The sequence below is a fragment of the Haemaphysalis longicornis genome, unplaced genomic scaffold, assembly GCF_048455015.1.
Source record: "Haemaphysalis longicornis isolate Haplotype H1 unplaced genomic scaffold, Haemaphysalis longicornis Haplotype H1 scaffold_4, whole genome shotgun sequence".
In the NCBI taxonomy this organism is placed as follows: Eukaryota; Metazoa; Arthropoda; class Arachnida; order Ixodida; family Ixodidae; genus Haemaphysalis; species Haemaphysalis longicornis.
In genome coordinates, this window is record NW_027526361.1 from 196464475 (window position 1) to 196485635 (window position 21161).

At 45.2% G+C, this 21161-nt stretch overlaps 1 long non-coding RNA gene and 1 other non-coding gene across 2 annotated transcripts; both read left to right on the forward strand.

Annotated features, from left to right (window-relative positions):
• The first annotated feature begins 347 nt into the window (after nucleotides 1-347).
• Nucleotides 348-5238, forward strand: LOC144180731 (uncharacterized). Its single transcript, XR_013324531.1, has 2 exons — nucleotides 348-433; nucleotides 4608-5238. It is a non-coding gene; the product is annotated as an uncharacterized LOC144180731 (long non-coding RNA).
• Nucleotides 5239-18793: 13555 nt separating this feature from the next.
• Nucleotides 18794-18865, forward strand: Trnar-ucu (transfer RNA arginine (anticodon UCU)). The gene has a single exon. It is a non-coding gene; the product is annotated as a tRNA-Arg (tRNA).
• The last annotated feature ends 2296 nt before the right edge of the window (nucleotides 18866-21161 follow it).

The window sequence follows — 21161 nt, forward strand, 5'->3', positions numbered from 1 at the left end:
TATTGAACAGCTTCAGAGTTCACCACTGCGAACCACGTCTTACGCGTAGTTTATCAGAACACGGGCGGCTACTCCTCTAAACTGTGCTGCGCAGCGTTTTCGGCTTCGTTGATCACCGCAGTCGTTTGTGCCGTGTTGGGAATTGCGAAGGAGAATCGTTTGCGAGCGAATGTGCGCGCCTCGCAAGCTTCGTTGCGTTTGCGGCGAGCCACCTCCCCATGTGTACGGTGCCGCGGTACGCGGGCAGTGATTTTGGCTGAATGTTGTGTTGCCCGAGACGTAACATTCGTGCACCTAATCATTTCCATTCTTGCATGTGTGGTAATCATGTGTCATCCCGTTTTAGATCTCTGGACGGTCTGAGCGCATCACGTCCCTCCATTCAACCGGACAAGAGCCACAAGCATTGTCAACAGTGTTTGGCCGCCAGAACGTAAGTTTTCAAACACAGTTTTGGTAGCACAGTGGGCTATCATACTTGAATATTGTTCGATCACTTGTATGTACAAGTTCTCTCCCCCGTAACAATTATTGGTGTTTCATGCATAACCTAACATGTAGGCGCTCAATGGCAACCTTTATTGTTAATTTCGGAAAACTCAAAGTTTCACCCAAAATCATAATGTGGGCGTAGCAGTTAATCACCATGTATACGAACTTCCTGGTGTTAGTCATGTTTACGGTGAAGCCATATTTCTTAGGTGGTGACACAAAAATGTTATTACCTTTGTAGTTTAGTCTTCGATAAAGCCTTACCAGTTCTGTTTTCAGCTATTTTTTGGATGTTTATCATGTGAATTGACAGTCCTTGCAGTCCACTTTTTCAAATAGTTATGTAACTGCCTGTACCATTTAAACATGCCTGATTGGGGTTCTGAAGGCTGCGATTTACGCACGCTAGTGCTGTACCGCCAATAAACAAACATCCTTCCACAAAGAAAAAGATTTGAAAAATGTAAAGTATCCGCAGCATTATTCTTAACTGGAACATGCTAATTGTTAGGCCTGGGGCTTTTCCTGAAAGCACTGTGGATGTTATGAGAGAGGAAAACCACTCAAACACATCTGCCAAGGCTGTTGCTGCTCCAAGATGCGTGCAAGCATTGAGTCTTCTGAGCAATACATTACACCCTTTTTTTTAAACAACCGACGTGCATGCTGAACATACTCCTGATTGGGCGTTTGCCAGGCGCAAGGAATTTTTTTTCGGGGGGGGGGGGGGGGGAGCCGTGGTCGACCAAAAGATGGGACGGGGAAATATGTAGGCAAGGCATCTTGCGCGTTGTTTTGCAAACGATGCTAGAAATAACTGACTTTAACATGCGATTTGTGTATGCTCAACGCTAACTGTAAAGCCCACCTTAAAGGAGCCATGAAGAGAAAATGCAAGTTGGTTTTATTCGAAAGATTTGGGGTTTTATAGTGCCCCCAGCGCTTGTCTGGATACAAACGGTGCTTTATTCACTGAGAAATTAAACAATTTAGGTTAAAATTTTGATTTTCCCGCTCAATCGTGCGTTTTCGTGGTCCCAAATGACATCACAGGAACCGACCGCTCTGCAGCCTAGAGTACCTTCATTCACGCATCCGCCGTACAGGGCAGAGACACGTATACGCTGGCGCTGCCATTTTCGGTTGCTCGCTCGCCGCCGAAGCAAGTCATTGTGTCAAAACCGCGCTAAAATTATCGCCGCAACGCGGTTTACTGAAGAAGTTTGAATCATATTGTCTGTTTCGCGTTGCTAGGTCTCGTGGGAAACGAAAAGAATAACGCGTTGAGCCTGTTGGCCCAATTGCGGCGGCACGGGACCGTTCAAAGGTTGTCTCCACCCTGTACAGCGGTGTTGGTTTGTTCCCGCGTTTTTTTTACGTTCTGTAACCTAGATGGCGCCACCATACCGTGGCAAGCGTTTGGTTTGTTTTTGCCCGCATTTAAATCTGGCTTGTTTTTGTTCTGGGAGAAAATATTCGTTCCCTGAAACAGTGCTCGCTCGACAAATGGGGTCACGTAAGACACCGTTGCTTGCGTCAATCGGCCAGTGTCGTCTGAGACAACCCCAAGCCCCGCAGTGCTGTGCACAGCTAAACCAAGCATGCTGTGCGCAGTACGAACAGCAGAACGCATCAGTACTTCTATGTTTACATGTGCTTTCGTAACTTCCACTGTTTGTCCCATCATTCTTATTGCTTTGTAAAGAATGTGCCCTAAATTTAAGCGCAAATCGCCCATTCGTCTAGTTTGTAAGCTCTACCTAATTGGCGTCTGCTTCTGCCAGCCTCCGCCAATCCCAGAGCTTAGCTCATGTGACATTATAGGTTCTGTTGCGGGAAATGAGCTGGTGGGTCGCATCACCATTCCCGTTTTTCCTAATTATGTAGCTTATTTGAGCGAAGTTTACGTTAAAAGTGGTGTCAGTATGATTCTAACGAGACAATCTTTTGAATGAACCAAACTTGTGTTTTCTCTTCATGGCTCCTTTAAGGAGCTTAGATGGTGATGATAATTAGGATCACCTAAATTCCCGTTCGCTGGTCTATGGGCAGACCACGGGCGAATCATTCGTCCGCAGAGCAGGTGGTTAGGCGGACCCGCGCTCGTGAGCGTGATCATGAGTGCGCTCGTGAGTGGCGCGCGGTCCCCGAAGTTCGTCGGGAGGAAGTGGAGGCCAACACTGAATGTTTGCTATCAAGATTCTCGTGTTTTAGATTTTCCTTTAGAAAAGGGACTATTAAGTTTTCTTGTCAGCTATGAAGTACAGTCGAGCACGATTTGAAGGTTATCGCGCCAGCATCGAGCGGCCAAAAGTGCCACCAGCCCACGGTTTCGTTTCGGAACCATGAAAATCGAGATTTCGCACTCTTCGCTCCCTTGTTGGCTGTTCCATGATACAACAATGGCCCGCACGACTGACTTGCCACCCTTTGGGTTTCAAGCTGTACATTCGTTGTTATCAAGCACAGACTTGGACTTGGTTGCCCTTTATTACGCCGACGATAACGAAACTTGCATGGAATATTTGCTAAAGCTGGTGTTCTTTCTGCTTCGTTTGAAAGAGTAGCTTTCCCGCGACAACCATCGAATCGCAGTGGACTGTACATGCGGCGCATTCGTATATTATGGCGGTGAAGCTAGCAAACGTGCGTCTTCGTCCTTAAGTAATCGCCTTTTGTTATTTTTTGTGCTAGTAACGTGAGTAGTACACTTGCGCTAAGCAGAACACCTTATTGCACTGCTGTTGAATGTTGAGGTTGTTGCACGTTTCTTAAATTTCATTATATTTCTATCTGTTAAATCGAAACAGACATGGCTTCAGTAAAATTCCGGTTAAGCAAATACAGAATGCTGATTCTAACCAAGAGGGAGGTCAAGGAAACAGTGGAATAGTGCCAAAAAAACAAAGCTCCGCAATAAGGAGAATTGTGTAGTTTTGTTGATGTGGAGGAAATACAACATGGGCAGAGCAATGCTTTTTATGCAGCAGAAATTATGGATCTGCAATAGTCAATGAAATGCGATGTCAGTAGAAAAATAAACATATCAAGGATTGATAGTTGACTGAACAAAATACAGCGACATGCTCTGTCATGTGATTATACTTTGTACCAGTGTAAAGACAAGGAATGACACGCTCCCGACCACATGTAAGCCTATATGCGGCTTTTCCTGCTGTTCTGCCATTCCCCGGCCGTGCTGTTCCGCCATTGAAACAGTGGGGCTGTTTTGATCGGCTCGCGGCAGCTTCCCGGTGCTTGTCGGTGTATCCGGCGCGAAATGCAGCCGGGCTGTATATATTGACAGGTACAGCATCTGGAGCGGGCGCAGGGATCAGACGTTGACATAGTCCTTGTTTTCAGCTTTATGTGAGCAAGAATGTCCTTAAAACTGCAGGTAACTTCAGGCGGGTTTTCAGGCTGCCTAAACCGCACCCCAGCCTTGGCATAAAACATTATGAAGAAGGGGGGGGGGAAGCACCTGGACCCCCCCCCCCCGGCTACGCCCTTGGCGTGTGCTTATTCTTTCTTGCATCCACCACATTCGAGTCGTCACGTTGAATTGGGAATGCTGGAATCCAGCATATGCTGGCAAGATACGAGAGCTTGAACACAACCCACTTGCCCGCAATGAGTTTTCAAAGATCTCCACCACCTGAAGGTACTGAAGTGAGATGTAAGCATTGCCTGAAAACCATTCCAGATAAGGGTACGAAATCATAGTTATGGGCCTTTCTCGCCCATTTACGTGTTTTGAACAAAAAAAGTGCCATTTAAAGGTAACACGTCGTTCCCTGCCGATTTCTGATGCCTGATTAAGTTTGTGGGCATAAATGTAGCAGCTTTCTCACATGTCTAACGTGTATGCAGGCTTGTTAGGAGTGAAGTAGGTAAAAATTGAAAGGTTTGATTGTAGTTGTGTATAGATTACCTACATTGTTTTCATTCCTAGAAAAGAAAAATTGAGGTAACCTGCCAATTGTTCTGCATTGCTGCATTTTATTATGCTTGTATGATTCGTAGAACCTGCAGGAGTTCAGCTGCTTGTTAAAGGAAAAATGAACAATGGTACAAAAAGAAGAGCATCTACTAAATAAAAATCTTCACAATCGCAGGATGCCAACGGTCCACCTACCAACTTGCGTCCTCCATTGTTTCTGCTGGCTGGAGCGGCGCATGGAGCATTTTTCAGCTTCTCGAAGTTTGTGATCAAGCGGTGCCCCAAGTGAAGGATGCCGCAGACGGATCTTCTGTTTTAATGCCACAATTTCATGTGCTGAGCACTTACTCGTAAGGCATTTTAAATATTCATCATCCCAGAGGGTATGTTACCTTCGTCTTGGGTGGAATGTGGCTGCAATCAGGTTATTTGTGACAGAAACAAGTGAACCACGTGGGGAGAGTCATTGAGGCCTTGTTGATTGCGCATGCTTCTGAAATAACGTTTTCATTCAGCTGAATACTTTCTAAATATTACAATTTGTGAACAAAATATGATAAAAGTCATGATTAGTTGTACTACAGTGCAGGAAAGAAATGCCAGCACATGTTTTAAGAGCCTCTTATATTTCAGGTCATTGGCTGGTGAGCAATAAAACAGAACTCAAAATTGTTTAAAGTGAAATTAAATATTTGTTGTCACCAGTGCATGACCCGTAGTAAAAGCTATCTGGTCTCCCAATTTCAAATGAGACAGGAAATGCCAAAAAAAATAAGGAAATAAACAAGACAGCTTGCTATAATAAACTATAATAACTATATTAATAAACTATAATAAACTATAACTTGCTATAATGTCCATAAAGTGGTTGCTTGCTACAATAAACCAATTCAAAGAATTGCTCAATGTCTATAAAGTGGTGATTCAGGTGGGTTAGTTCGGTGTTGATGAAATACAAGCAGGCACTCGCCTGGTCAAAAACAAATAAAGACATTTTGGGGCCCCTACTGGTCCCTTGATCACAATGAAAGGGGGGTGAAAGGTCTCGATTATTTATAGGTTCGGTGGCGCAGAGTGCGCATGTGTATCTCGGGGAGATTACCCCGCGACCGGTTAATCGTGTTTTTAGTTGGTTGAATATGCACTGATTCTAAAAGTAGTGTCGACAGGCGCTTCTCTGATGCGATTATGCTTGCGGAATCCCAATTGATGACGTGGTCAGTAGCCAGGTGATGATCCGCCAAGGCATTTCAGCTTACATTGCCATTTTTGACATCGTTCTGGTGCTATTGAATTCTTCTTTTAAAAATTTCCAGTGAACTATGTAGGATGCATCGCTATCCTTGCATGGAATTTTGTAGGCAACTCCGGGGAATCTTGAATTTTCTAAAGGGTCCTTCACGCGTACCAGCTTCTGCTTAAGCCTTTTCGTTGGCACGTGTGCAGTTTTAACGCCATATGTGCCAAACACCCTTGCAAGAGCTTCACTGATGCCTTGCGTGTAGGGGACGGCAGCGCGTTTTTGCCTGTCTTCTTCAGGAACCCTTTCGGAGGAGGCAACTGAAGCCCGCAATTGTTGCGTCCTCACAAGCTTTGAAGGGTAGCCGTTACTGCGAAGGTCCTTCCTTACCACGGCTAGCTCTTGCTTGCGCAGACCAGGCTCAGAGCAGATTCGTGATGCGCGTGAGAAGAGTGCAGCGGCGACGGAGCGTTTTTGGCCTATAGGATGCGCAGAGTCGAACCCCAGGTATCTACCCGTGTGGGTCGGCTTTCGATACACAGTGGTTGTAAATCCTTTGGCCGACCGTCTCACAAGTACGTCGAGGAAGGCGATCTGTCCATTATTTTCCTGTTCCATGGTGAACTGGTTGCTTGGAACACAAGAGTTTAGATGCTCAATTAAAGGCATTACGTCTCGGCGGTGGATCACACAAAAACAGTCGTCTACTTAGCAGACAAAGATCTTGGGGCCGTCTTGTACGAGCATAGCGCAGAATTTTCTAGAGCCTCTAAGGCAATATTCGCACAGACTGCTGAAATAGAATCTCCCATCGCTGTTCCAAACTGCTGCTTGTAACATTATACGTTGAAAACAAAACGTGTTCTGCAGGCCAAATTCCAGGCAAAATTACGCGTTCCGGAGTTGCAAGGATCTACTCGAGAACGATGCATCTCTGCCTTCACGTTCGCCAATTGAGACGCAAGACTTATATTGTCTCCTGGAATTTGGCCTGCAGAACACATATATTTTGTTTTCAACGGACCAGCGGTTTCGAACAGGGATGGGAGCTTCCGTTTCAGCAGTCTGTGCGAATATTGCCTTAGAGGCTCTAGAAAATTCTGCGCTATACTCGTACAAGACGGCCCCAAGATGTTTGTCTGCTACGTAGACGACTGTTTTTGTGTGATCCACCGCCGAGACGTAATGCCTTTATTTGAGCATCTAAACTATTGTGTTACAAGCATCCAGTTCACCATAGAACAGGAAAATAATGGACAGATCACCTTCTTCGACGTACTTGTGAGACGTTCGGCCAAAGGATTTACAACCAGTGTGTATCGAAAGCCGACCCACACGAGTAGATACCTGGGGTTCGACTCTGCGCATCCTATAGGCCAAAAACGCTCCGTCGCCGCTGCACTCTTCTCACGCGCATCACGAATCTGCTCTGAGCCTGGTCTGCGCAAGCAAGAGCTAGCCGTGGTAAGGAAGGACCTTCGCAGCAATGGCTACCCTTCAAAGCTTGTGAGGACGCAACAATTGCGGGCTTCAGTTGCCTCCCCCGAAAGGGTTCCTGAAAAATACAGGCAAAACCGCGCTGCCGTCCTCTACACGCAAGGCATCAGTGAAGCTCTTGCAAGGGTGTCTGGCACATATGGCGTTAAAATTGCACACGTGCCAACGAACAGGCTTAATCAGAAGCTGGTACGCGTGAAGGACCCTTTAGAAAAAACAAGATTCCCCGGTGTTGCCTACAAAATTCCATGCAAGGATTGCGACGCATCCTACATAGGTGAAATCGAGAGCATGATGGAATCCCGTCTGGCCGGGAGGGTACGTTAGGAACGAAAAAGAGACGCCGACCAGTCCAAAAAAAACGTACTGACGTTTGGGCTTCCAGCACCGAAGCCTTGTTCACAATAAATGCATCACCAGAAGTGGGTCGTTTAAGTGGGCTTCTATAATCGCTGCAAAGAGCGTGAGTAGATCGGGTTTATATTTCCGTCGTTACGATTGACTGTGTTAGATGTGGTCTGAATGATTAGTGATTCCAGATGTAGCCGTGATAGTCACTTTTTCTGTAGCGACGATTCTTGCATTGTCCTAATCAATCTTGTGGTCATTCACGATGGCGTGTTTGGCTAAAGCATTGTTGCGGACGCTTTTATTCTTTACTTCACGTGCGTGCTGCTGCCGATGATTCTTATAATTTCCTGATTCCCCGATATACACGCCGCTGCAGTCTGCACAAGGTATCTCGTATACCACACCTGGGAAGCGCTCCTTGTGCAAGCGGTCCTTGACTCTCACGAGCTCATGGCGCATCTTTTTGGCTGGAACGTGGGCCACCTGCACGTCATATTCCCGTAGGATACGTGCCAAACATTTACTTGTTCCTGGAAGGTAATGCACAGGAGCTCGCTTCATCGGGCAGGAGGCACGTCCAGTTGTCCCCGTCGTGTCAGTTGGCGTTCTGTTGTGTTTATAATGTGCCTCGGGTAACCGCAGCTAGCCAGGTCGTCCCGTACCTTTGCCGTGTCCACCGCCGCATCCTCGGGCTTCGAGCACGATCTTTTCGCACGCTGCAGTAGCGTGCTAACAACAGCCGTCTTGCGGGAAGAGGGGTGCACGGAGTTGAAGTTCAGGTAGCGGTCTGTGTGCGTTTCCTTGCGGTACACGCTGAAACGTAGCCTCTGGCCCTGCCGAGACTCGAGGACGTCCAGGAAGGGAAGTTTGCCATCGGCGCCCTCTTCTGACGTGAACTGAATGGCACGTTCCATACTGTTGAGGTGGGCCAGCAAGCTGTTCGCCGCGTCTTTCTGAACGACGCCGAAACATTCGTCGACATAACGCAAGAACACTTTTGGTTGAGGGGCAAAGGAGGCTAGCGCGCGTGCTTCCAGCGCTTCCATGGTCAGGTTCGCCGCCGTGACCGAAATAGCGGCACCCATTGGAGTCTCCTGCCTTTGCTTGTAAAAATGGCCTATAAAGAAGTACGTATTGTTCAGGCAAAAATCTAGAAGCCTGCGTAGTTCTGGCTCATCCATCGGTGATCTCTTGGGCGTTTGATCAGCCTCGAGAGCAGCGGTGCATAGGTTGACAGCCAGGTCAATCGGAATGCTCGTGAAAAGGGACTTCACGTCAAAGAACACCATCAAGTCGTCTTTCTCGATCACGGTGTTGCGAGTCTTCTCGACAAAATCGAAAGAATTACGAATGTGAGTGGTCCCTTTACCGACGAGCGGAGCCAGAACTTGGTGCAGGGCCACCTGTCGAAGTTCCTGCACTAAGTTCTGGCGCCGCTCGTCGGTAAAGGGACCACTCACATTCGTAATTCTTTCGATTTTGTCGAGAAGACTCGCAACACCGTGATCGAGAAAGACGACTTGATGGTGTCCTTCGACGTGAAGTCCCTTTTCACGAGCATTCCGATTGACCTGGCTGTCAACCTATGCACCGCTGCTCTCAAGGCTGATCAGACGTTGCCTAAGAGATCACCGATGGATGTGCCAGAACTACGTAGGATTCTAGATTTTTGCCTCAACAATACGTACTTCGTCTTTATAGGCCATTTTTACAAGCAAAGGCAGGAGACTCCAATGGGTGCCGCTATTTCGGTCACGGCGGCGAACCTGACTATGGAAGCGCTGGAAGCACGCGCGCTAGCCTCCTTTGCCCCTCAACCAAAAGTGTTCTTGCGTTATGTCGACGATTGTTTCGGCGTCGTTCAGAAAGACGCGGCGAACAGCTTGCTGGCCCACCTCAACAGTATGGAACGTGCCATTCAGTTCACGTCAGAAGAGGGGGCCAATGGCAAACTTCCCTTCCTGGACGTCCTCGTGTCTCGGCAGGGCCAGAGGCTACGTTTCAGCGTGTACCGCAAGGAAACGCACACAGGCCGCTACCTGAACTTCAACTCCGTGCACCCCGCTTCCCGCAAGACGGCTGTTGTTAGAACGCTACTGCAGCGTGCGAAAAGATTGTGCTCGAAGCCCGAGGATGCGGCGGTGGACACGGCAAAGGTACGGGACGACCTGGCTAGCTGCGGTTACCCTAGGCACTTTAAAAACGCAACGGAACGCCAACTGCCCCGATGAAGTGAGCTCCTGTGCCCTACCTTCCAGGAACAAGTGAATGTTTGGCACGTATCCTACGGGAATATGACGTGCAGGTGGCCCACGTTCCAGCCAAAAAGATGCGCCATGAGCTCGTGAGAGTCAAGGACCGCTTGCCCATGGAGCGCTTCCCCGGTGTGGTATACGAGATACCTTGTGCAGACTGCAGTGGCGTGTATATCGGGAAATCAGGAAATTATAAGAATCGTCTGCAGCAGTACGCACGCGACGTAAAGAATAAAAGCGTCCGCAACAATGCTTTAGCCGAACACGCCGTCGTGAATGACCACAAGATTGATTGGGACAATGCAAGAATCGTCGCTACAGAAAAAGTGACAGCACCATGGCTACATCTGGAATCACTAATCATTCAGACCACATCTAACACAGTCAATCGTAACGACGGAAATCTAAACCCGATCTACGCACGCTCTTTGCAGCGATTATTTAAGCCCACTTAAACGACCCACTTCTGGTGATGCATTTATTGTGAACAAGGCTTCCGTGCTGGAAGCCCAAACGTCAGTACGTTTTGTTTGGACTGGTCGGCGTCTCTTTTTCGTTCCTAATCCTACATAGGTGAAACTGGAAATTTTTAAAAGAATTCAATAGCACCAGAACGATGTCAAAAAAGGCAATGCAAGTTGAATTGCCTCGGCGGATCATCACCTGGCTACTGACCACTCCATCGATTAGGATTCCGCAAGCATAATCGCATCAGAGAAGCGCCTGTCAACACGACTACTTTTAGGATCAGAGCCAATTCAACCAACTAAAAACACGATTAACCGGTAGCGGGGTAATCTCCCCGAGATATACATGCGCAATCTGCGCCACCGAACCTATAGATAGTCGCGACCTTTCACCCCCTCTTCATTGTGAACAAGGGGCCAGTAGGGGCCCCAAGGCGTCTTTATTTATTTGTTTTTGACCAGGCGAGTGCCTGCTTGTATTTCATCAATGAATCACCCTCCCCTGACGAGTTTTCGTCGAACCTTGGACTCTGTTTGGTGTCAGTGGGTTTACACAGCCAACTTGTGGGGACGCACATAAGCTCTTAACAAATGAGCTGCGTAGTGGCTATGCACTAGCCATGGTTTTTATTAGTTGCCTTGATGTATATGATCTTCTGTCGCAGTGTTTTAGGTAGCTCACTCGCACATTATTCCTTTGTTTTTGGACATTGTGGAGTGTCCAATGTATATTCGTTCTATTTCTGATTTTTATTGCAACTGTAAATATGTCAGGAGTCCCGTACTGTGTGCATGAAGGCAGCCTAAATAAAAAAAATTGGCTGCCTTGTCTTTGCTTAGAGGGGCCATGCAGACAACACACAAGTTTGATTCATTCGACAGATTGCCTCGTTAGAATCATACTGACACCATTTTTAGCTGCACTTCACTCGAATAAGCTATATAATTAGGAAAAAGGGAATGGCCATGCGACCCACTAGCTCATTTCCCACAGCAGTACCTATGATGTCATATGTCCCCAGCTGTGCGATTGGCTGAGGCCGGCAAAAGCAAACGCAAATTGGGCAGGCCTTATAAGCATGCCGAATGAGCTATTTGCGCTTAAATGTAATGCATATTCATTTTACAGCAGTAAAAATGGGGCAGTAAACAATGAAAGTTACGAAAATACGCGTACACATACAAGTACCGATGCGCACTGCTGTTGGTACGGCGTGCACTATGCTTGTTTTAGCTGCACAGCACTCCGCCGCTTTGGAGTTGGCTTGCACGGCCCTGGCCGATTGGCATAGGCGATGTTGTCTTACGTGACCCTGTTTGTCGAGGATACCTCATGTTTCACAAAACCATTACTTTCTACAGTAACGAAAACAAGCCAGGTGCAGACGCGGTCAAAAACAAAGCAATGGCAAACAACGGTTTGGGGATGAGTATGGTAGCTCCACCTGGGAGGACTGATGGCTAGCAAGGCTGCAGACCCGAGTGACGCAGTAGTTTGTTTGATTACATGCACTTATGGCTTCATTGCTGACATCCCAAAAACACACGATATGGTGGGAGAATCAGACTTTTAACCTAAATTAATTTCTCAGTGAATGCAGCATCATTTGCTGAAGCGGTGGGGCACTATAAAACAGGAAATATTTCGAACGAAGCGAACTTCTATGTTGTCCGAATGGCCCCTTTAATGCACTGTATTGTATTTTTGGTTCCTGTAGTGATGTCACCATGAAGGAACCGCAGTAGACAAAGTTAATGTTAGCGCTTTACCATGCATTTTTTTTTGTGTTTGATGGAAACAAATATAATACTCTAACCAAGGACTTTATCCGAAGCGTTCCCAACGTTTCGGAACCTACTCGGCTCCTTCATTAGAACTGTCTATGTTTGACCAAGAGCCATAGTTCTACATATAAACAATTTTTTTGTTTGCTGCAGCGGATCAGAGGCTAGGGCACAAATAGGGGGTAGAACAGCTAGATATCTGTTCATCTTTCGCCGGCTTGCTTTGGTGTGACAACTGTATCTAGTTGTCAATTCCAATTTGTTGTGGTCAGTTTTTCTCAACTAAATTGTAGCTTTTTTAAAGATTATGGAAGGTTTTGTGGGCCTAAAGGGTTGCCGCATTGCATGTTTGGCCTATGTAGCGTTGAAAGCGGATATTTTGCTTCAAAGTGGAATGTTGGCCTAGCATCATGGTCCTGTGGTTGCTGCTCACTTTCATTCATGCCGTTATTTTTTATATTATCACTTAAAATTAAAAGTTAACCAATCTGCTGTCATTTTAATTTTGTCACCTGCTTTATACTTTCTTTTTTTTCAACTGTGTAAGGAGTGACAATTCGTCTTTTTATGATACCAAGGCATCGAACTGTGCTAGTTGGTACATGTTTCAATGGATGAAAAACCAGTGGAAAACACAGGGTACGGAAGAGAACGACGGGATAAGCTTGTCCTGTTGTTCTCTTTTAACTGTGTCCTGTGTTTACCGCTGGTTTTTCATCCATTCAATTTTCATGAATTTGTTCAACAGTGATTAGTTTAAGTGCTCAAGCAATTTTTGGCTTGAAGGTTCCCTGTAGCATTTTTATAAGTGCTCTCTGCTCTTTTTTTACCCAAGACCCCATTACCAGCCTTAATGAGATTGTCTTTTGTAGACATGAAGTTGAAATAAGTATTTGTTTGCATTGCTTTGCATATTTTGAAAGAATTGCTTGCTCACTTTCTTTCAACCCTGTTTCTTAATCCTGCTTAAAGCATTTTTCCATGTTTATTTTTTTTCAGAACCAGGAAGGGTGCTCATCCTCGGTTCTTGCTGAAGCACCAGTATCTGTACTTCACACGTGAGCTTTGAACACACAGTAATTATGGTATGAAACATTTTACCAGTATTAGCTTGCTTTGTAGATGTCAAAGCTCTCGACAGTGTAGTACATTGTCTGGTGTAGTGCACAATCTCTCTATAACAGCACCCGCTGGGTGCTGTTGTAGAGAATAATTTTGTGGCTATAATACTTGAGATTATTTTAAAATGTACATCAAATACTAGTAAGAATAGCTTTCTAAATTGGTGGCCATTTTCCTGGTGGAGGCAGAAAGTGAAAATACCCATGTGTGGAGATTTAAGTCCACAATAAATATCCCAAAGTTGCAAAGCTAATCCAGAGCCCTCCTCGCGGTGCACTTAATATCCCATGTGCAGCTTTGTGTAAAAACAGCCAGAAATGTATGATCAATTTAAATTGATTTTAATGTTTCTAAATGCAAGTATTCTAAGTTTAAGCTGCCTTATTTAGTAAAATATTTTCTAACAATTGCATAGCTACCAAAGGTTTGCAGAAAAGCTTTCATTGGTTTTGCACCTTCTCAGCGAAACAAAAATGTCATTAAGAAAAGCAGAAAAAACCTAAATATGGCAAGTAGCAACAGTAAAGCTGCTAATAAAAAAGATGCTAAATGTTTTATTGATAATATTGCTGATTTTACTTCTAGTCAACTCTTAAAAGGGCTATAGACGGGTTTGATGGTTCCCATGACGCACCTCGTAATACTAGACGAAACTAATGGGCACTGGCTGTTGGCTTTTCATTTGCAACATCCAAAAATGACCCCACATCCACCAGCAGGGACATAATGCAAGGCACCATGCACAAGCTAGACTCATGATAAAATACTGCTATAACAACAATGTCATCACATTTCAACCAGGGAACCCATATGCATTGTTCTGTGATGTTTACAGTTCTTGGTATTGCTATGTGGGGTCATTTTTCATGAAGCAAAAAGAATAATGTAAAATAAAATAAGTGGCAGTGGGGACCCAACTTTTATGGGTAGAATAAAGCCACAGTACGTGGGGAAGTATACATATTGTATTTGGTCTGCCTTAATATTGAGCTTTTCTGCTCAGCTCAAGAATAAGGCACTAAACATTGCGAGTAGCTACCGTGATTGGAAGTTTGATAAAATGCTGAGAAGCCAAGGGTTTTAAGGTTCGAAGAACTTTTGTGCAGTTGATTTGTTGCACGCCTTCTTGCTTTCACTGCATAACACGTTTATGCTGTGCAGTGAAGCTCGAAGGATGTGCGCGGCAGTATAGCAAAATGAACATAAAATTGAATTTTTAACACCGTTTCGAATAATCAACATCCTCTAATGATACAACTTCTGTACTGCGATTTGGCTGTAATATTAGACTTTATAAATGGATGTTTCAAAAATCGGTGGGTCAGAAAGTTCAAGTAAATTATCAGCTGACATTGAGCTTTAATGGAATGTCTCATAGAACGGAGCTTGGAAAGCACGAATGTTTCAAACCGTAATTGTGTGTCATACTGTGCCATATGTGGCTGCACACCTGCAGCGCCATTTGTGAACCGAGGATGATGCACCCTTTTTGTACCCCTTTAGGTGGGTGCTTTTGCAGGAAAAGCTCCTACCTATGATATTTCGGGCAGAAAAGGGTGCTCCTGCGGCGAAAGAATCCAAGCACCCTAAAGGGTGTGCTTGGATTCTGGCGGTACTTGTCCGTGCTAAGCGCATGATATGGTTTGGACACTCCAAGCTCTAGCCCGCCGAACGCAAAGTAATGCCTTGACTCCAACGCGAGTGCTTTTAATAACAACTTTGATGACACCACTGTTGAGAATCAGTTGAAACGGAGCAGGCGACGCACGTCGGTGTTATATTTTTCTTCGGCGTGCGGCCGCAGTGGCACGAGCCGTGCGATCAGCCATGTTCGTGGCTATTTTAGTGTTGCCAAACGAAGAAATTGACAGCTAAACTTTTCAATGAATACCCGCTATAGGATGGGTCAAAGGTAAATGTTCTTTATAGTTCAGACTCCTGTGTCCACCTCATTGCATTCGGAGGGAAGGAAGTTCATAATTGCTTGTGTCTTGATATTTGGTATGTGCTTGGCTGTAAAGTTTTAAGAGAAGTTGCCAAAATGTTTATTAATAGACACCTCAATCATAGTTTATGGTTGTGAATTAGTTTTAGTCTCAGGATTCATGCACAGAATTTTGCAAACATTCTTGTTTCTTTTTTTGTGTTGCAACATTTACTGTCGATTGTAAAAGTTTGTTCGGAAAACGTGGTTTCATTCGGCTTGAGTCTCAAGATTTTTGACACAAAAGAAATTGTGCAATTTATGGTCAATAGAACTTATAAATGTGGTTGTCTGCCTTTCAAAAAAGTTGTGACGACAAATACCAATATAAGTTCTTTACGGGTGCACATCACATGGGATATTGTTTTTGGAAGCTACCACCAGAAAACATGATTGCAATTGTGGTGGGGGTCCAGTTCTGTCTAGTTGTATCACTTGAATGCTAATGTGTAGTGAGCACACTGATTACGGTTTTCAGTGGTCCCTCTAGTGCACCAATGTTGTGATCGTCACGTGCATGAAATTGGGAAGTTCTATTATTTCTTCTTTTTTGGTTCAGACTACTACGTTTTTTTTGTGTGTCATGTCAAGTTAACCGATATTACAAGATATCCGAGTTTGATGCCACGAGGGATCACTGTATATATAACTTAAAATTGTGCCATTAGTCATAAATTGTTGCATTTCATTTACTTACAGAGCCTCCAGACATACACCTGTCGCCATGAATTGCATTAGGACACCATGGTGATAGGTCGCAAGCCTCCAAGGCTATGGTGATGACATGCGCAACACCATGGTACTGCGCATGCCATCACCTTTAAAAAACGGTGTGAGGATGCTCAACACCCTTTATTTAGGGTGTTGAGCGTCCTCACCACCCTTTAAGGGTGTTGAGCATCCTCAACACCTTTTTTTTGTTCTTACACCCTTTTTTCGTCCGTACACCCTTTTTTGGCGAAAACACCTTTTAAAGGTGTTAGCCATGGGACAAGGTTTTTACACCCTTTTCGGCCAAAAAGGGTGTAAAAAAGTTTAGTGTGTATGTGAATCTAGCAAGAAACAATCAAGGCAGCAAGATGGGGGCATAGTGCGAACCAGTGCGAAACCGGCCGACACAACTGCCGTTGAGCAATTAATACCGGTGACCGGTTCTGCCTTAGTATGTTTGACGCAAGTTCCAAACTGCGGTGATCTTTGGGGACAACCAAAAATGGCAGCATCTCCACTCCGTGGATGATGGCGAGAAAGCGGAATACAGGGACTCGAAATGACATCCAATTTGCCCCCCGATTGACATCAGATTGGCGCCACGACCGTCATTCTATTTGAGCCGTGAGTTGCACCTTGATAATTCCCTAAAGAGAAGTGCAACTCACGGCTAATATCGCATTTCGCTTGATGGTGGAGTGCAAACGGATGTACGCGGACGGACATCGGGAGGTCCCATGGTACTCTGCATCGTTACAGCCGAGTGAGTAAGCCGTTTGGCTTTCGCTTATTAACTAACAGGTAGTAGCCCGATGGGTAAGACGACTGACACTAACTCTGTCTGGTCTACCAGGCACAGGCTCGAATTCTCCATGTGCCTGCTTGATTTTTTGCGATTGTAAATGCTATGGGAACGGACCCGGACGGATATTGTGCGGTCCTTAGGTACTCCGCACCTAAAAGCGGTGTTTGCACACCCCGTACTTTAAATAAGAGGCTGCCCGAATGCTGCTAGGGGTAGGGGTGAATTTTAGTGAATTTGTACACTAACATTCAATAATTGTTCCAGATACTGTCTTTTTCTTAAAACAAGTCGTCGCTAACAGGAAAACAGGTTACAAAGAACGCATACGAATATTTCAGAAATATGCTATTGTCTTCCACGCAATGGAAGTGAGGATTCTCGATGTGACTACACATTAGATTCTTGATGTGACCGCACATTGGATAATTAGTTTCCCCTGGCAGAATTATGTCCCTTTGTCATGCCGAATACCAGGCACTACCTCCGGTGCTAGTAGGTGTATTTATTACTTTCTTCGTTTACAATACAAGGAAAGAGTAAAAGAGAAAGCCCGGATATTAAAGTTTTATCTTGCGGGCCATTCGCGGGTCTCAATTTTTTTTAATGGACGCATTCTTGGCTCCCGCTCCCCTGACTATAATATTGTTGTTAACATATATCTTTCATGTTAAAATCCTATAATAAACGCAAACCCAAGAACCGAAACTGTTTATTGACATCTAAATATTTCGGCAATGCAGCCAAAAAGACTACACAGCCTTAGCGAAGGGTCTGCGGCCCTTACGGGAAACTTTCCTTTTGCACGAAAAAAGCCTAACTGAAAATGCAATGTTGAACAATACCACACTAAAACAGAGTTAAGAGCAGAGCATATATATATATATATATATATATATATATATACATATAGGGAGTAGTAGAACTTTGAAGATGGTAGAGAACACAAAAGAAGAAAAACTTCGAACAAGGTAAAAGCACGATTGTGGCCTACGTTTCAGCAAAGAGAACTTGCTTTCCTCAGGGAACTGCCTTTCCTCAGAACTTGCTTCCCTGAGGAAAGCAAGTTCTCTTTGCTGAAACGTAGGCAAAAATCGTGCTTTTACCTTGTTCGAAGTTTTTCTTCTTTTGTGTATATATATATATATATATATATATATATATATATATATATATGTAAGTATATATATGTAGCGAATCAGAATAGGAAATGAGGGGCTCGTTCAAAATAACACACAAATAAGAGTTATATATAACGCAGAAATAACTCTTAGGGCTGTGTATATATATATATATATATATATATATATATATATATATATATATATATATATATATATATATATATATATATATATATATATATATATATATATACATACAGAAAGATAGGTCGGCAGTCTACAACGCCAAAGGGGGCATAGGGGTGTGGTTAGGTTCTTTTTTTTGTACTACGGTTAATGACGTTAATATTTTTTTTAAATATACGGAAGAAAGAAAGAAAGAAAAACACGCGCCCAGAGTGGGGACCGAACCCAGGCCTTTCGATTAGATCTCGAATGCCTTACCTATTCGGCTATCTGGGCGACTGTGTTCTCCTTCACTTTCTGGGCTATTTATATTTTACTAGAAGTGTAGCCCAGAAAGTGAAGGAGAACACAGTAGCCCAGATAGCCGAATTGGTAAGGCATTAGAGATCTAATCGAAAGGCGTGGGTTCGGTCCCCACACTGGGCGCTTGTTTTTCTTTCTTTCTTTCTTCCGTATATTTAAAAAAAAATTAACTTCATTAACCCTAGGACAAAAAAAAAGAACCTAACCACACCCCTATGCCCCCATTGGCGTTGTAGACTTCTGACCTATCTTTCTGTATTTCCCCAACGAGCCCCTCATTTCCTTACTATATTATTCTGCGAAAGCCTAGTGAGGGTCTCGGTTCTGGCAGCCTTGATGCCTAGGTAGCATAAGAGGGCTTCCCGCCAGTTGCCCGCTCATGACAGGCTGTAGACGTTCTAGTCACGCCCCGGGGGTTGAAAAGAAGGTCCCCTTCTGCCCGTGTAGTCTGAGTGGCGCTGGCTACCACCCTCGAGCGTCAGATACACTTCTAGTAAAATATAAATAGCCCAGAAAGTGAAGGAGAACACAGTCGCCCAGATAGCCGAATTGGTAAGGCATTCGAGATCTAATCGAAAGGCGTGGGTTCGGTCCCCACTCTGGGCAAGTGTTTTTCTTTCTTTCTTTCTTCTGTATATTTAAAAAGAAATGAACTTCATTAACCCTAGGACAAAAAAAAAGAACCTAACCACACCCCTATGCCCCCTTTGGCGTTGTAGACTGCCGACCTATCTTTCTGTATTTCCCCAACGAGCCCCTCATTTTCTTACTATATTATTCTGCGAAAGCCTAGCGAGGGTCTCGGTTCTGGCAGCCTTGATGCCTAGGTAGCATAAGAGGGCTTCCCGCCAGTTGCCCGCTCATGACAGGCTGTAGACGTTCTAGTCACGCCCCGGGGGTTGAAAAGAAGGTCCCCTTCTCCCCGTGTATTCTGAGTGGTGCTGCCTACCACCCTCAAGCGTCAGATAAACTTCTAGTAAAATATAAATAGCCCAGAAAGTGAAGGAGAACCCAGTCGCCCAGATAGCCGAATTGGTAAGGCATTCCAGATCTAATCGAAAGGCGTGGGTTCGGTCCCCACTCTGGGCGCGTGTTTTTCTTTCTTTCTTTCTTCCGTATATTTAAAAAAAAACATTATTTTCATTAACCGTAGTACCAAAAAAAAGAACCTAACCACACCCCTATGGCCCCTTTGGCGTGGTAGACTGCCGACCTATCTTTCTGTATTTCCCCAACGAGCCCCTCATTTCCTTACTATATTATTCTGCGAAAACCTAGCGAGGGTCTCGGTTCTGGAAGCCTTGATGCCTAGGTAGCATAAGAGGGCTTCCCGCCAGTTGCCCGCTCATGACAGGCTGTAGACGTTCTAGTCACGCCCCGGGGGTTGAAAAGAAGGTCCCCTTCTCCCCGTGTAGTCTGAGTGGCGCTGCCTACCACCCTCAAGCGTCAGATACACTTCTAGTAAAATATAAATAGCCCAGAAAGTGAAGGAGAACCCAGTCGCCCAGATAGCCGAATTGGTAAGGCATTCGAGATCTAATCGAAAGGCGTGGGTTCGGTCCCCACTCTGGGCGCGTGTTTTTCTTTCTTTCTTTCTTCCATATATTTAAAAAAAATATTAATTTCATTAACCGTAGTACAAAAAAAAGAACCTAACCACACCCCTATGCCCCCTTTGGCGTTGTAGACTGCCGACCTATCTTTCTGTATTTCCCCAACGAGCCCTTCATTTCCTTACTATATTATTCTGCGAAAGCCTAGCGAGAGTCTCGGTTCTGGCAGCCTTGATGCCTAGGTAGCATAAGAGAGCTTCCCGCCAGTTGCCCGCTCATGACAGGCTGTAGACGTTCTAGTCACGCCCCGGGGGTTGAAAAGAAGGTCCCCTTCTCCCCGTGTAGTCTGAGTGGCGCTGGCTACCACCCTCGAGCGTCAGAAACACTTCTAGTAAAATATAAATAGCCCAGAAAGTGAAGGAGAACACAGTCGCCGAGATAGCCGAATTGGTAAGGCATTCGAGATCTAATCGAAAGGCGCGGGTTCGGTCCCCACTCTGGGCGCGTGTTTTTCTTTCTTTCTTTCTTCCGTATATTTAAAAAAAATATTATTTTCATTAACCGTAGTACAAAAAAAAAGAACCTAACCACACCCCTATGCCCCCTTTGCCGTTGTAGACTGCCGACCTATCTTTCTGTATTTCCCCTACGAGCCCCTCATTTCCTTACTATATTATTCTGCAAAAGCCTAGCGAGAGTCTCGGTTCTGGCAGCCTTGATGCCTAGGTAGCATAAGAGAGCTTCCCGCCAGTTGCCCGCTCATGACAGGCTGTAGACGTTCTAGTCACGCCCCGGGGGTTGAAAAGAAGGTCCCCTTCTCCCCGTGTAGTCTGAGTGGCGCTGGCTACCACCCTCGAGCGTCAGATACACTTCTAGTAAAATATAAATAGCCCAGAAAGTGAAGGAGAACACAGTCGCCCAGATAGCCGAATTGGTAAGGCATTCGAGATCTAATCGAAAGGCGTGGGTTCGGTCCCCACTCTGGGCGCGTGTTTTTCTTTCTTTCTTTCTTCCGTATATTTAAAAAAAACATTATTTTCATTAACCGTAGTACAAAAAAAAAGAACCTAACCACACCCCTATGGCCCCTTTGGCGTTGTAGACTGCCGACCTATCTTTCTGTATTTCCCCAACGAGCCCCTCATTTCCTTACTATATTATTCTGCGAAAGCCTAGCGAGGGTCTCGGTTCTGGCAGCCTTGATGCCTAGGTAGCATAAGAGGGCTTCCCGCCAGTGGCCCGCTCATGACAGGCTGTAGACGTTCTAGTCACGCCCCGGGGGTTGAAAAGAAGGTCCCCTTCTCCCCGTGTAGTCTGAGTGGCGCTGGCTACCACCCTCAAGCGTCAGA